The sequence below is a fragment of the Phocoena sinus genome, chromosome X, assembly GCF_008692025.1.
Source record: "Phocoena sinus isolate mPhoSin1 chromosome X, mPhoSin1.pri, whole genome shotgun sequence".
Lineage (NCBI taxonomy): Eukaryota > Metazoa > Chordata > Mammalia > Artiodactyla > Phocoenidae > Phocoena > Phocoena sinus.
This window is the reverse complement of record NC_045784.1, coordinates 20,545,811-20,561,783: the sequence shown is the minus strand read 5'-3', so window position 1 is coordinate 20,561,783 and position 15,973 is coordinate 20,545,811. Positions and strand designations below refer to the sequence as shown.

General features: G+C 42.1%; 1 protein-coding gene and 1 pseudogene across 1 annotated transcript in view; both read left to right on the top strand.

The window, feature by feature from the left end:
- Positions 1-4,016: 4,016 nt before the first annotated feature.
- LOC116747653 lies at positions 4,017-5,040 on the top strand (annotated as a pseudogene).
- Positions 5,041-11,624: 6,584 nt separating this feature from the next.
- KLHL15 (kelch like family member 15) overlaps positions 11,625-15,973 on the top strand; it is a 32,568-nt gene continuing 28,219 nt past the window's right edge. Inside the window, exons 1-2 of the mRNA XM_032619519.1 lie at positions 11,625-11,762; positions 12,337-12,528. The gene's annotated coding sequence lies outside the window, so the exon portion shown is untranslated. The remainder of the gene's footprint in view (positions 11,763-12,336; positions 12,529-15,973) is intronic.

Below are 15,973 nucleotides of genomic sequence, written 5' to 3'. Positions count from 1 at the left end.
GGAAAGTGGCCGCGCACCGAGCTGGCGGTGGGGAGGGCGCCCTCACGCGGAGGTTCCGCGGCCCAGGGAGGGCAAAAGCAAAGTCTCTAACTTGCTCTCGGAGGGAGCTTTCTAGAGCCAGGGAGGTGGTCCATGGTGGCGCTAATGGAGCTAGCACTGGATAGAAGTTAGGTGTCGTGAGAGCGCCCCAATTTTTTTTTAAGCCGATCCGAATTTCCATCTCTATTTTCTTTACTCTTTCTTGTTTCTAAATATTCAATGTACTTTTTCTGCAGCTAATGAAAAGTGAAGGTCTTCAAATGTCATGTTTGAGAGTACAGATAGTATTCAGTGGAAATTGGGAGTCATCAAATATGTTTTTTTATCCCAAGAACATAAAACAATCTGTACATACATATTTTTTGTAAATCTTAAATGTAAGAAAATATAGTTAAAAATCACCTGCTCTAAAATCAAATGTAAAATTATTCTTTGGGGATTTGCTTTTTAAAACAGTGAAAAAAGCAAAGAGTAGTGAATATACTAAAGATATTTATAATCTCTGACTTATTTTAATGTACTTGGAATTTTGTTTCTGGTAAGAGCTATTGCTTTCTTGTTTGACTTCCTGATTTTCAGTAAAATGTGCATATAATAACAAACTATTCTGTATGAAAAAAACAAATCCGAGAAAACCCACTTTTTCACTCGAACAATTACCAATAAATCGGTATTTTAAAATTTAAAGATTTTTGAGACTTTATTAACCCCTTTTTCATCGTGTTAAAAAGAATTACAGTAAGTTTCATTCGCATTTCTACACTTTACAAATTTTCTATCATGTACAGGTCTTCATTTCTAGCCAGAAAAAATGTAAGGAGAAATTAGTAAGTATTTCAGTCACCTGTGGTCATTGAATACTTAAGCAAGATTAAAATTAATATATGTTTTCTATCTGAGAAAGACAAATACCATATGATATCACATATGCGGAATCTAAAATATGACAAATGAACTTATCTACGAAACAGAATCACAGACACAGAGAACAGACTTCTGGTTGCCAAGGGGGAGGAGGAGTCAGGGAGGGATGGATTGGGAGTTTGGGATTAGCAGATGCAAACAATTATATATAGGATGGATAAACAACAAGGTCCTACTGTATAGCGCAGGGAACTATATTCAACATCCTGTAGTAAACCATAAAGGAATATGAAAAAGAATGTATATATATGTATAACTGAATCACTTTGCTGTACAGCAGAAATTAACACATTGTAAATCAACTATCAATAAAATAAACATTTTGTAAACATATATGTTTACGTATATAAAACATATATATATTTATATATATATACGTTTTCTATCACACAAGTTTGGGGTACAACAGTTAACCTAAAATAGTAAGTTACATTTCAATAAATGCATTCATTGGTTAAGTGATGGTAGAAACTGTACAATATATTGTATTTGGGTGGAGGCATTTAATTCCTAAATTTGAACAAATTTAACTTCTAAATTTATAAGTTCCTAAATTTCGAATTTACCTTACATTCTAAATAGTTATACCGTACCAGCCAATTCAGAAAACCCACTGAGGTAATAAAGATGTGGAATTAGTGGTGATGGTTACACAACTGCAAATATACTAAAAAACAGTGAATTGTACTGTTTAAAAGGGTGAATCTTATGGTATGTGAATTATCTCTCAATAAAAAATATAAAATTTGTTGGTAATAGTATATGATATGCTTCACTGTCAGAAACTTTTATTGGAAGTAGAAATGTCACTGAAAATAATGCTATTAATAATAGTATTAACATTGGCTCCAACTCGGGGAATTTCCTGGCGGTCCAGTGGTTAGGATTCGGTGCTTTCACGGCCCGGGCCTGGGTTCAATCCCTGGTCGGGGAACTAAGATCCCACAAGCTGCAAGGCGTGAGAAGAAAAAAAAAAAAGTATACAATTCAATGCTTTTAAGTAAATTTACAGAGTTGTGCAACCATCACCACAATCCAGATTTTGAACATTTCCATCACGCCAAAGAGATCCCTCATGTCAATCCCATTTGCAGTCAATCCCCGTATCCATCTCTGGCCCCAGGCAACCACTAGTGGTCTTTCTATATACATAGATTTGCCTTTTCTGGACATTTTATATAAATGGAATTATACAATATGTGGTCTTTTGCTTCTGGCTTCTCTCACTTAGCATAATGATTTTGAGGTTCATCCATGTTGTAGCATCTATCAGTAGTAGTTCATGCCTTTCTATTGCTGAATATAATTCCATTTTATGGACATACCGCTTTGGTTGATCCATTCACCAGTTGATGGATATTGGAATTGTTTCCACTTTTTGGGTGTTGTGAATAATATTGCTATGAACATTTGTGTACAAGTTTTTATGAGAACATCTTTTCCTTTATGTTGGTAAATATCTAGTTGTGCATTTGCTGAGTCCTATGGTAAGTCTATGTTTAACATCTTGAGGAACAGCCAAATTTTTCCAAAGTGGCTGCACCATTTTACATTCCCAGCAGCAACATATGAGAGCTCCAGTTTCTCCACACCCTTACCAATGCTTGATATTGTCTCTTCTTTTTATTGTAGACATTCTAGTAGATGTGGTTTTAATTTGCATTTCTCTAATGACTATGTTGAACATCTTTTCATGTACTTAATAGCCATTCATATCTCTTCTTTGGTAAAATATGTATTTAAACCCATTTTAAAATTGGGTTGTTTATCTTATTATTGAGTTGCAAGAGTTCTTTATATATTCTGGATACAAGTCTTCATCAGATGCATGATTTGCAAATGTTTTCTCCCAGTCTGTAGCTTGTCTTTTCATTTTTTTAATGGTGTCTGTGAAGAACAAAAGTTTCTACCTTTGATGAAGTCCAATTTATTTCTTCTTTTATGAATCTTGCTTTCGGTGTCAAATTTAAGAACACTTTGCCTAACCCAAGGACACAAAGATTTACTCCTATGTTTTCTTTTTTTTTCTTTTTTTAAAAAATTAATTAATTTTTATTTGTGGCTGCATTGGGTCTTCGTTGCTGTGCGCGGGCTTTCTCTAGCTGTGGCGAGCAGGGGCTACTCTTCTTTGCGGTGCGTGGCTTCTCATTGCGGTGGCTTGTCTTGTTGCAGAGCACGGGCTCTAGGCGCGCAGGCTTCAGTAGTTGTGGCTCATGGGCTCTAGAGCGCAGGCTCAGTAGTTGTGGCGTACACAGTCTTAGTTGCTCCACAGCATATGTGATCTTCCTGGACCAGGGCTCGAACCCGTGTCCCCTGCATTGGCGGGTGGATTGTTAACCATTGTGCCACCAGGAAGTCCCCTACTCCTATGTTTTCTTCTTAAAGGTTTATGGTTTCAGCTCTTACCTTTTGGGTCTGTGATCTATTTTGTGTATAGTGTGAGCTAAGGGTTTAACTCCATATTTTTGCATGTAGTTATCCAGTTGTACCAGCACTGTATATTGAAAAGACAATCCTTTTCCTATGGAATTGCCTTGGCACCTTTGTCAAAAATAAATTGACCAAGGACTTCCCGGGTGGTCCAGTGGCTAAGCCTCTGTGCTCCCAATGCAGGGGGCCCGGGTTTGAGCCCTGGTTGGGGAACTAGATCCCACATGCTGCAACTAAAAAAAAAAAAAAAAAAAAAGATCCCGCATGCCATAACGAAGATCCTGCATGCTGCAACTAAGACCTGGCGCAGCCAAATAAATATTTTGTTAAAAAGAAACTGACCAGGGCTTCCCTGGTGGCGCAGTGGTTGAGAGTCCGCCTGCCGATGCAGGGGACGCGGGTTCGTGCCCCGGACCGGGAAGATCCCACATGCCGCGGAGCGGCTGGGCCCGTGAGCCATGGCCGCTGGGCCTGCGCGTCCGGAGCCTATGCCCCGCAACGGGAGAGGCCACAACAGTGAGAGGCCCGCATACCGCAAAAAAAAAAAAAAAAAAAAAAAAAAAAAAAAAAACAAAAAAAAGAAACTGACCATATAAATGTTTATTTCTGGACTCTCTATTCTGTTCCATTGATCTACATGTCTATCCTTATGCCAGTACCACAATGTCTTGATTTCTGTAGTTTTATAGTACATTTTGAATTTGGAATGTGTAAGTCCTTTAACTATGTTCTTTTTCAAAACTGGTCTGGCTCTTCTAGAGCCTTTGTATTTCCATATAAATTTCAGGATCAGCTTGTCAATTTCTGCAATAAAGCCTGCTGGGTTTTTGATAGGGATTTTATTTTGGGGGGGATTATATCTTTTTACTCCTTTGGATGCTCTCCTCTTCCTAAATACCCCCAAATTCTTAGCATATATTTCTTAGGAATAATACTATAAATAAATAGTTACTGTTTACCAGGCATGGTGCTGAGTGGTTTACAGTCCTTATTGCATTTGTTCCTTACAATTACCCTTGGAGGACCCACCACCGATCCACCGACGGATTGCCAATCTGCCCAGCTCTCGCGTGCGCCATGTCTGGTTCCTCCAGCGTCGCCGCTATGAAGAAAGTGGTTCAACAGCTCTGGCTGGAGGCCTGGCTCAACCGCGTGAAGGTTTCCAGGCAGCTGCAGATTTGAAACAATTCTGTCTGCAGAATGCTCAACATGACCCCCTGCTGACTGGAGTATCTTCAAGTACAAATCCCTTCAGACCTCAGAAAGTCTGTTACTTTTTGTAGTAAAATGAATCTTTGCAAGGTTTTTAAACCACTTTTCATAAACCGGTGAATATTCAAAGGAAAGCCAAATTTGAAGCCTGTACAAAAGCCTGTCTCTGTAACACGTGCCATACTATACAAACTTCTACTTTTGTCAGTCTACCTCTCTGAATATTCATGAATTTCTGTTTCACAAGGGTAATTATTTTATATACACTGGTGGCAGCATACAATAAAATACTTAGTATAAAAAAAAAGAAAGAAAAACAATTACCCTTGGAGATCGTCCATATCCTTGGAAAGGTGAAATAAATTGACATGTACACACCACTATATTTAAAATAGATAACCAACAAGGACCTACTATATAGCACAGGGAACTCTGCTCAATATTCTGTAATTTGAAATAGATACACGTCTATGTATAACTGAATCACTTTACTGTACACCTGAAACTAACACAACATTGTTTATCAACTATACTCCAATATAAAATAAAAATTTTTTAAAAATAAATTGCCCCAAGGCATAAAGCAAAAAACTGGAGGATCTAGGATTTGAACCCACGCAGTCAGACCCAGACCCACATGTTGAAGCACTGTGCTGCACAGTCTCCTGCACTGCTCTCTGGTGAAGATGACCGAAGTGCCACAGGTACATGGTGTTTGCTTGTATAAGGAGAACACTTCTGATAGGGATTGTGTTAAATCTATAGATAAATTTGAGGAAAATCACCATCTTCACAACCTTGAGACTTCCATTCCCAGAGGGCCATCCTGCCCCACTTATGTTTAGCATTCCAGTGTCCCTCCCAAGTCATGCTCCCAGGACAGCGGAAAGTTCAGCCATCCTTTCAGCCAGGCCTGGGCCCCGGTTGTTCACATGTACCTCCCCTGCTTCCACTTCAGCTACCCCCGCCCCAAGCTGAAGAGGCCAGAACTGACTTACCTGAAGTCCCTCCGTGTCCTGTATTGACAAAGACATTTTGTCCCAAGACGGCTATGCATAGCTGTTTTTTTTTTAAGAACTTAGTTTTAGAACCAATAAATAACCTCAGAGCCTAGATTCAATCCCGTCTCTATCCTTAACCACAGTCCCCAAACCCTAAAGCTGTGCTCTGGCAACAGTAGTTACTGGAGGCTTTTCTTCACTTCTTTCATCAAGCAAACACCATATAGCAGCTCTTCATTGCTCCCACTCACCTCAACTCTGGTGTTCACACTTAGGATGTGTGTGTGTTTGCATGCAGATCTACTGAAGTGCAGTATTGATGAATATGCGGCTTGTGTCTTGAGGCTTCTAAAGTATAGTGTTGCTTTTCATTGGTTCATAAAGAACATAAAAATGATTAACTTTAGGGGAGGATTTGTTCTTTTTAACATTTTCATTTACAAGGGGGTATTGTCTACATTGTGTTTCAAAGTAAATACATTTCATTAAAATGATGGCATTAATTTCATCTTTGATTGATAGTGGGTGTTTAACAACTTACAGTACTTTTCTAGCCAGCTTAGCATACCACACTCTGTTTTACTCTTATGTCACTGGCTACTCCTTCTCTGTCTCCTTGACAGCTCTCTATCTTCTCCCAGATGACTCCCTAACGTTGGAGTGCCCCAGAGCCCAGCCCTTGCTCTACTTACCCTCAGCCCCTTGGTAATCTCCCAAACACCTCATGAATGTGTGGCTTGCATGTTGAGGCTTCTGAAACACAGGGTTATTTTTCATTAGCTTGTAAGGAGCACAAAAGTGGTGAATTTCTTTTAAAATTTTATTTTTTAATGTTTTCATTTTCAAGGGGGCATTGTCTAGACTGCATTTCAAGGTAAATATTTTCAGTTAAAATGGACCTAGAGATTGTCATACTGAGTGAAGTAAGTCAGACAGAGAAAGACAAATATCACATGATATCGCTTATATTGTGGAATCTAAAAAAAAATGGTACAAATGAACTTATTTACAAAACAGAAATAGAGTCACAGATGTAGAAAACAAACTTATGGTTACCAAGGGGAAAGGGTGGGGAGGGATAAATTGGGAGACTGGGATTGACACATACACACTGCTATATATAAAATAACCAACAAAAAACCTACTGTATAGCACAGGGAACTCTACTCAATACTCTGTAATGACCTATATGGGAAAAGAATCTAAAAAAGAGTGTATATATGTATAATTGATTCAATTTGCTGTACAGCAGAAACTAACACAACATTGTATTTTTTGTTTGTTCAGTTTTTGACCGTGCCTCGCGGCTTGCGGGGTCTTAGTTCCCCGACCAGGGATCAAACCTCGGCCTTTGGCAGTGAAAGCACAGAGTGCTAACCACATTCCACGCCAGGGAATTCCCTAACACAACATTGTAAATCGACTACACTCCAATAAAAATTAATTTTTAAAAATGGCGACATTCGGGCTTCCCCGGTGGCGCAGTGGTTGGGGGGGGTCTGCCTCCCGATGCAGGGGACGCGGGTTCGTGCCCCGGTCCGGGAAGATCCCACATGCCGCGGAGTGGCTGGGCCCGTGAGCCATGGCCGCTGAGCCTGCGCGTCCGGAGCCTGTGCTCCGCAGTGGGAGAGGCCACAGCGGTGAGAGGCCCGCGTACGGCGAAAAAAAAAAAAAAAAAAAAATGGCGACATTCACCGTATCTTTTATTGACGGTGGATGTTCAGCAACTTACAGTACGTGTCTCCCCAGCTTGTAGCGTACCACACTCTAGTCTCCTAGACCAGTTCCTGATGTTCTCTGGGATGGCTCCCTACCCTTGGCACGCCCCAGGTTCTACTCCTTGCACCTTTTCCTTTTTCCCCCATTCCCTTCAAACCCACTCCTTCTTGAAGTCTTCCAGATCTCAGGAAATGAAAATTCCATCCTTCTTTGCTACCTTTCTTTCCTTTATCCCTACATCCAGGAAATTCTGTTGGTTCTACCTTCAAGAATATTTGCAGACTCTGGCCAGTTCTCACCGCCTCCACTGTGGCCCCCATTCCACTCCATCGTTGGAAAAGTCTGTCTCCTGACCCATCTCCCTGCTTCCACACTTATCTGCATAATTCTTTTTTTTAACTGCTCATTTTATTTTTGTGTGTGTATTATCTTCCAGTGTTTTTTCCCCTTTCAGTTCTATTGAGATGTAACTGACATACAGCACTGTATAAGTTTAAGGTGTACAGCATAATGATCTGACTTACATATATTATGAAACGATCACCACAATAAGTCTAGTTAACATCCATCATCTCATACAGATACAAGGGGGGAAAAAAAAGAAAAAATGCTTTTTTCCTTGTGGTGCGAACTTTTAGGATACACTCTTTTGAGTAAATTTCAAATATACCATACACCAGTGTTATCTATAGTCATCATGTTGTATATTACATTACGCCTAAATTCTGTTCTACACAGCAGCCTGAGTGTTAATCATATTACTCCTCTTCTCAAAACCTTCCAAAGGTTCCTAATTTCTCAAAGGCCAAAGACCTTATAATGGCCAAAAAGGCTTTACACAGTCTGGTCCCTCATCTCCTTCAAGTCAAGGCTAAAATAACAGAAGAAAAAAAAAAGGGACTTCCCTGGTGGTCCAATGGTTAAGACTCTGCCCTTCCACTGCAGGGGCGTGGATTCAATCCCTGGTAAGGGAACTGAGATCCTGTATGCCGCGCAGTGTGGCCAAAAAAAAAAAAAAAAAAAGGCTAAAAGGACTACCTTATCATCCCAGTTAAAATTGGAACACCTCTCCCCCTTGACACTCATAATCTCTTTATCCTGCTCTATTATTTCCCATATGGTCACATTCTAAGACAGACCATATATTTGCTTATTTATTTTGTTTATTGCCTGACGTACGCAGTCTATAAGAAGGCAAGGATTTTCATATGTTTTGGTCACTGATAGATCCACAGCGCTTAGAACAGGACTTGGTACATAGTAGGTACTCGTAAATATTTATGGCATAAATAAATTAGTATAGTAGATTATAAGTGAACAATTTATTGAATTAACTAGGAGTAAAACAAATGCAAGTGTGAAGATCACTGAATATGTTAATCTGTAAAATAACATAATACAGTGGAAAGAGCATGGGGTGAGAGGCAACACAGGAGGGGAGAAGCCCTGTCTGCCAAGGTCTATACATGCCAGCCTTCCTGATTTTTGCTTCTTTTCTCTCTGCCCTTCGGGTCCTATTGTAACCCTATATAAATTTTCAGCGGTTCTCTAAATAAAGGTGCCTCGCTGCCTCTTCCAGGATTGGAAGGCACTGCCCTGTGAGTATCCTTTACTCTTTTTCCCTTTCCTCCTTCCCTTTGGACTGAACTTAGCAATCACTGTCTCCAAGTAACCTTGCTTGACACGCTCAAGCCCAGATTACATCACCCCACTTGTGCTAGGTCACACACCACCCCATGTTGTCTAAATGTGTCACAGAGCATTAGGGCCTCTGAAACCAAAGCTGAGTGTTTTTGAATCCTTGTTGGCTGGCCACAGGTGCAAAGCAGTTACTCTAACAACTGCAGGCAGAGAATTGTTTGCTAGGGCTTTAAGGATGGAAGTGAAATATGAAGAAGCATTTGGTTCCTGGAAGAATTACAGTGTTGAGTCCCCTTGACCATAAAGGTATGTTATCAGTTCATTTTCCTTGAGGTAGCTCCACACATTGGTGAAATAACACAAATGAAAATATTTCAGACACACCTGTTTCATGGGGGGAGTGCCCTGTGAAGGGCCTTTGCTTGTTTGTTTTTGTGTCCACATCCCTTTTGGATGTTTAGGAATTTCGTATTCTCCTAGCTGGGCCCAGGGGATTGGTCTGGGGGCTCATGAGATTGGGGAAGTGAGAAGATGGGAGAAACAATTGATATTTTTAAGAATGGGTTCCCACCAAATAGTACAGATCTGACTTAGAGATGACCAGAAAGAACATCCCTGTGTAAGGATCTCTAGAAGCCATGACCTGTTTAGAGAGATTGCAGTTTCCTTGTGATGGCTTTAGGTTTTTGCTTTGCTAGGGAAGTGGAGGGAGAATTAAGTTTGAGTCACAAAGTGCAAAGAGAGAGTTGGAGAAATATGGAGAGGTGGTGAAAGACCAGAAGGCCAGAGGTAATAACAGGAGAGAAGCTAAGAAGAGCCATTCCAAGTGACAGGTGACCAACAATGCCCAAGATGTGTAAACATTAACCAGGATTCCTCCAACATTCATGAAGACACCGATTTTTTATTAGTCATGCAACATAATATTCTGTTTGGCTGTTAAAACAACAAACTTTCAAGGCTGGAAAAGTTTGGGATCAAACAGGGGATCCTGATTGCATTTTGAAGGTTCTATCTGGGATAGGGACCCGGAAATAAGGCCTAGGACAACAGCCACCATCCTGTTGGAATGTGTCAGTGTACGAGTCTTGGTGTGGACCCGCAGAAGTTTGTACTGATTTGGGGGATACAGGTGTACCCTGAGGGGCTTAGAAAAAAACCCCTGAAGAGCTACAGAGTGCTTGGCAAAAGTTTTCGAGGAAAGAAAATGCATAATAAAATATGCATTTTATATTTTATAAAATAACTTTAAAACGTTACAGAGGGCTTCCCTGGTGGTGCAGTGGTTAAGAATCCGCCTGCCTAAGCAGGGGACACGGGTTCAAGCCCTGGTCCAGGAAGATCCCACATGCCGCGGAGCAACTAAACCAATGCGTCACAACTACTGAGCCTGCGCTCTAGAGCCCGCGAGCCACAACTATTGGAGCCTGTGCTTCGCAACAAGAGAAGCCACAGCAATGAGAATCCCGCGCACTGCAACAAAGAGTAGCCCCCACTCGCCGCAACTAGAGAAAGCCCGCGCACAGCAATGAAGACCAAACGCAGCCAAAATTAAATTTATTTTTTAAAAAGTTATTTATGGCTTACAGTTTTTTAAAGCTTGTTTTATAGTTTAAATCAGAAAAGGGACACGTATTTCCCTATTTTCAAAAGATTAAAGTGATTCACTATTTTTTCCCACGGAGTAGTCTACTTCAGCAAAGCGGTACACAGTGTGCTATTCTGGCCCCTTGGAAAAAAACATGACATATTCAAGTTTGCTAGAAAGAGATTAATGATCGTTTTTAGCCATACATCTCCCAATATCTTCGGGATATTGGTGTAGAGAGAAAATGGTGGCAGGGGGTGGGGGTAGGAGAAATCTCTCAGTTTAGGATCAGAAATGGGCAATGGATGACTTAATTTAAGGTTAGTTGTAGAACCAGTGGCCTCCAACTGTGTTTTTCTGTCATCTACACTTTTCCCATAGAGAGATTTCACAACAATAAATTTACAAAACAGTCCTGTAATGTAGTTTTAAATTCTTAAATCAAGAAAAGGCGGTATGTGAAAAGCATTAGCTACAACTCTAGAACCGATTTGTCAAAAGCGAACAACAACCCCCAAAATCACTGCCCTCTGAATGTTCGTTCTTGCTATCTTATTTTGACGCAAATACAAACAGAACAGCGTTTTTAGATCCGGCATTTCTGTGCGGTGCAGACATGCCGTTTTCTATGAATTTTCTCACCTCTGGGAAATGTATTTCTGAAACGCGTAACTGTTGTGCAACTAGCCAAGTGGAGGTATGATGCAACAATCCCATGCAAGTTGCCTTTAAAACAATGATATTATTTGCCGCAGATGTAGTCACGTTTATAACACAGGTACATACCGCAAAGCTCCCTCCACGTCGTCCCTGATTCCCCCACCCCCACCGTGTGCAAGATGCAAAATGACATTTCCCGGGTTTCCTAACCCTCAACTTGTCGAGGGTGGGCGCACCCCACTGGCTCGAGCCCACCGCTCGTGCAAACGAAGTGGGACCAAGGCGAGGGGACCAGCATTGCCGAGAGTTCCCAGCCCCGACGGCGAAGCCGCGCGGGAAGCCACGTCGGGCCGGGCCCGCGGCGGCAGCGTCGGGCCGCCTCCTTCCCTCGGTGAGGCCAGCTGGCGTGGCCTACAGAACGTGGGGCCCCGCGGGCGTGGGACAGCCCTGCCCCCACCCCGCTCCCACACCCGCTCCCGCTCCCGCGGCGCCGGAAGTGACGCGCGCTGGCTGAAAGATGGCGGCATTGGCGCTCGACCAGGGGGAAGGTAAACACCCTCCGGGCCGCTCCCCGCGCGCGGGCCCCCTCGAGGCGCCGGTGGGGGCCGAGGGCGCCTCCCAGGCCTCCGTTCCAACTCTCGGCTTCCCGCCCCACGACCTCCCTACCCGCGTGGCAGGCTTCCGCTTTGCGACGACGGCGGACGGAACCCCATGCCGGCTGGCCCCGCCTCCCTGGGCGGACCCCGGGCGGCTCCAGTGGCCCGCAGGGGGCGCGCGGCCCGGAGCGGCCCCTGGCTCGTGGCCCCGCACGCTCCGCCCCTTGCCCGCCCCTTTCCCGCCTTCCTCCACCCCCGGCGTGGGTGATCCTGAGGCTCGGCGCGCTTCGGAGCAGAAGCCCAGAGCCGCCGTCGTCGACGTCGCCAGTGCCTGCACCTCTGCTGCTGCCCGCGACCCCCCAGCCCCTCTCTCCGCCCGAGGCCCCGAGTCGGCCCTACCGCCGACCCCCGCCGGGCGCTGCGAGGCCCCTGGCGTTGGCAAGGCCGGGCCCGGCCCCGACGCCGCTCCGCCTCGCGCAGATCCCGACTGTCTCGAATCGCGTCTCAGCGCTGTCTTCTTTCCCAGGACTGGTTTCGTGGGGGCCGCAGGCGCGCAGACTCGCCCCCCGCCGGAGCGCCCCGGCCCGGCCCCGGAGCGGCCCCTTGTAGACGTTCGAGGAGCCAGCTGAGTGCCGTCCCGGCGCCCGACCGCCCACCGTCCGGCCCGCTTCTTCCTGATGCAGACTGCCGTCCACTAGAGGCTGGACGGACCCCCGAGGTGCGTAGCCGCCCCTGGCCCTCCGGCCTGCGGGAGCCCGGGCTTCGTCCGCGGCCCCGCGCTAGGCACGGATTCGGTAGCCCTTTCTGCACCGACCCGAATCACACATTTGGTTGACGCTGGGATCTAATTTGTCTTTGAGTTTACTTAAATTGTTTGAAATTTAATTTTTTTCAAGGAGAAAAAAAAAAGGAAGAAGCATAATTCAGCCATTTTTTGCAGCACAGAGCTGCAGGTACCATGACTATTTTCTCCCTAACCCGTTTCTTCCCTTTAAAAATTCTGTGCGTGCCTGAAATAGAACTATGCGAAATGCAAGGCATAAAACGCGGAATCAGAAGGTCTGGGTTCGACTGGGTGACTCCGAGAAAATCGCTTACCGAACCTCGGTTTCTTATCTATGAAATCTAGTCAGTTATAGCCACATCACAGGGTAGTGAGGACTGTATGAGGTCATATATGTGAAAATAATTTGTAGCTGTAAAGTGTTGTAAAAATGCAAGGCAATTTTTAAAGTAACCTTTGCCAGAGTGGTGAATGTTGTAGTGGCTAACTGTTGCTGCCTCTTTATTTCTATATTATAAGTATAAGGAATAAGTGCGGGATAGCAAAGCAGTGCTGTGAATCGACTAGATATATAATAGTCACGTTGCTTGGCCTTCTTCCTACGAAATGCTAACTGCTTATTTAAATAACGGTATTCTTTAATTCAAATTTAACGTTACTGTAGTGCTTTGCTTTTCATTTTTCTAGGCCGCTTATACCCGTTTTCTTACTCGGAATATTAAGCACCTTGCATTTGTTTAGTCTTTTCTATATTTTCAATTTACATTTTCATTTGGTAATCTGATTAAATTGTAATTTAGGAAATGCTTTTAAGATATATACCCTAATTTTAATGTCTGATTTTCATATCTAGGAAACAAGATGCCTGAATATCTCTACTAATTTGAAAATTGTTTTTGGAGAGCTTGTAAATGCATTCAGATTTCTGCACTTAATAGATCTAGAAATGTATAGAAAATTTCAATTTTGGGACACTTAATTTCATATTTATGGAATTTAATTCCCTTTTTTAATCATCACAACACTTAGTAGGTGCTTAGAACCAGTTTTTCAGTGGTAAAGGATGTTAATTTGCACTTTTTATTGCTGATTAACTTGGGGGGATACTAGGATATATAAGCCATAAATATTTGTGGTTTGAAAATTGGACTTATTTGTCAGAATTTATGATACATATGTGTAACAGATCAGTATGAAATCATTTTTATTTGGCACATCAAAAATGTATGGCTTTTTTAAATGGTCCACAAAAAGTGAAAGAGAAGCTTTTTTTTTTTTAGTATATTGTTATTTTTAGCCAACAAATGGTTTTCTGAGTTTTTTTCTGAAATGTTTTATTAAATTTATAATCCAATACCAGTTGTCTTTCCGAATATGCTTTGTTTTTTTAAAGGCAGGCAGGATTAAATTAGCAAAAGGAAGAGCCTATTTTAATGTGCTAGCTTTTATACATTGGACTTATCGCTTGTCCTGAAGATAAAATTTTGTCAAATCAGTGCTTCATTGGGAATTTCAATGTTTGGCCTTCTCTCTGCCTTGATTTGGGTTACCTGGGGCTAAAACCTTGGAACCAGGGCTGGCGTGGCTTCATGGGTGTCCAGAAGGACCCCAAACTTGGTTTAATAATCTGCGCGTAAAACTGGCATTGTACAATATAAAGGTGAACGGTGAAATTCGTGGTAATAATGTAAATTTTTATTTTTCTTTACTTAGAGTGCATTAAAGAGCAAATAAAAAAACACCATGACATGTCGAGAGAGACCTCAGAAGAAAGGAGAAAGCTTTGTACTTTACTACCTTTAACGACACTTTTTTCCTGCTTTTGAGCGAGGGGCCCCACTTTTTCATTTTTCCCTAGGCCCCAAAAATGATGTAGCTGGCCTGTTCTGAAACTTGCCCTTTCCTATTTTAAACGTTTTCAGAGTGAATAACATTAACTGTGAAGTGAATGAATCTATAGCTTATGAAGGGTCGGATTAATTTATTAGCATATATTTCCTCTGAATTGGAATGCTGTAGCTGTTATGGGCTTTTTTATTGAAGAGAAATGAAAGGCAGTTATTGGTGAAGCATTGCAGGATAGTGGTTAAACTCGAAGGCTCTGAAGTCAGACTGACCCCAGCTTATGAAGAATCATAGCCTTGGGCAAGTTACTTAACGTCTGTGAGCTTTGATTTTTTTTTCATCTCTACATCAGGGATGGTTACAGAACATGGAGGGTTGCGAGGGTTAAATTTATTTATTCATTCCACAAATATTTATTAAGCACTTATTATGTGCCAAGCCCTGTTCCTAGAAACGTTCTGGGGATACAACAGTCAACGAAACAAAACAAAACAAAACAAAAAGAAAACAACAAAAAAGTAAACTAAAGAAAATAGCCTATATCTCCATTTAATATACTATGGAGAAAAATAAAGCAGGAAAAGAACAGGAGGATATTCTGTTGGGTGGGGCGGGTGGGTGGTTTTTGATTTTAAAGAGGGGGTTTGGGGAAGGCCTCACTGAGATAAGACACTGGAGTAAAGACCTGAAGGGAGCCATGTATATTGGGATTAGTGGTCCAGGCAGAGGGAATGGCAGGTTCAGAGGTCTTAAGGCGGGTGTGTGGCTGTTTTTCAAGAAACGGCAAAGAGGCAAGTGGCAAGATATTTCCTCAGACTTTTTGTTTTTAATATAAGACCTTTAAAACTCATCTGGCTGAATCATTGAAGCAGATAAAAACAGATAGAAGATGTATTCTTTGTCTCTGATAAGATCATTGAATTTAGTTAATGATTCTGCATCATTTTAAGATTTGCAGGAAATCTGTATCATAACATCAGGACCTTCCAAAAGGTTCAGTTTAGTTGTTTATTTCTTATGTAAAACTAAGGTGTTAACATTATAGTATTGATGATTTCATGTTAGGAAGTAACTTACTAGAAGATTGGGGGTTTTATTCCCCAATAGAGGCTTTTCCTAGAATTCTCACTGGATTCAATCTCTAAAGGCTAGGGAAGCTGTTTTCCATGACATCACTCTTGGACTACTTTTACTTGTAGTGAGGAATAAGCAGAGGAGCATTAAATTAAAATCTTCTGATGAAAAAATAGCATTGAAACAGGAGTGGCTTTTTCTTATAAGGTTTCTTTTATTATAGGATGACTAAATGCTAAACATACCTGAAAAGTGAAGTAATTTAGATATTAGGTGCCAACCGGGAGGCTGGAGGACCCAGAGCCTTTCTAAAAGCTTAGTTAATGGTCATTTGCAGTTTGGTACTGAGTTATAAAAACATTTTGATGGACAAGAAAGAATTTCCAGTACTAAACAAATTAGTTAACTTATGCAGCCTTTCCTCTAGTATTAGACTTAGTTGTTTCTCAATTTGAGTAGT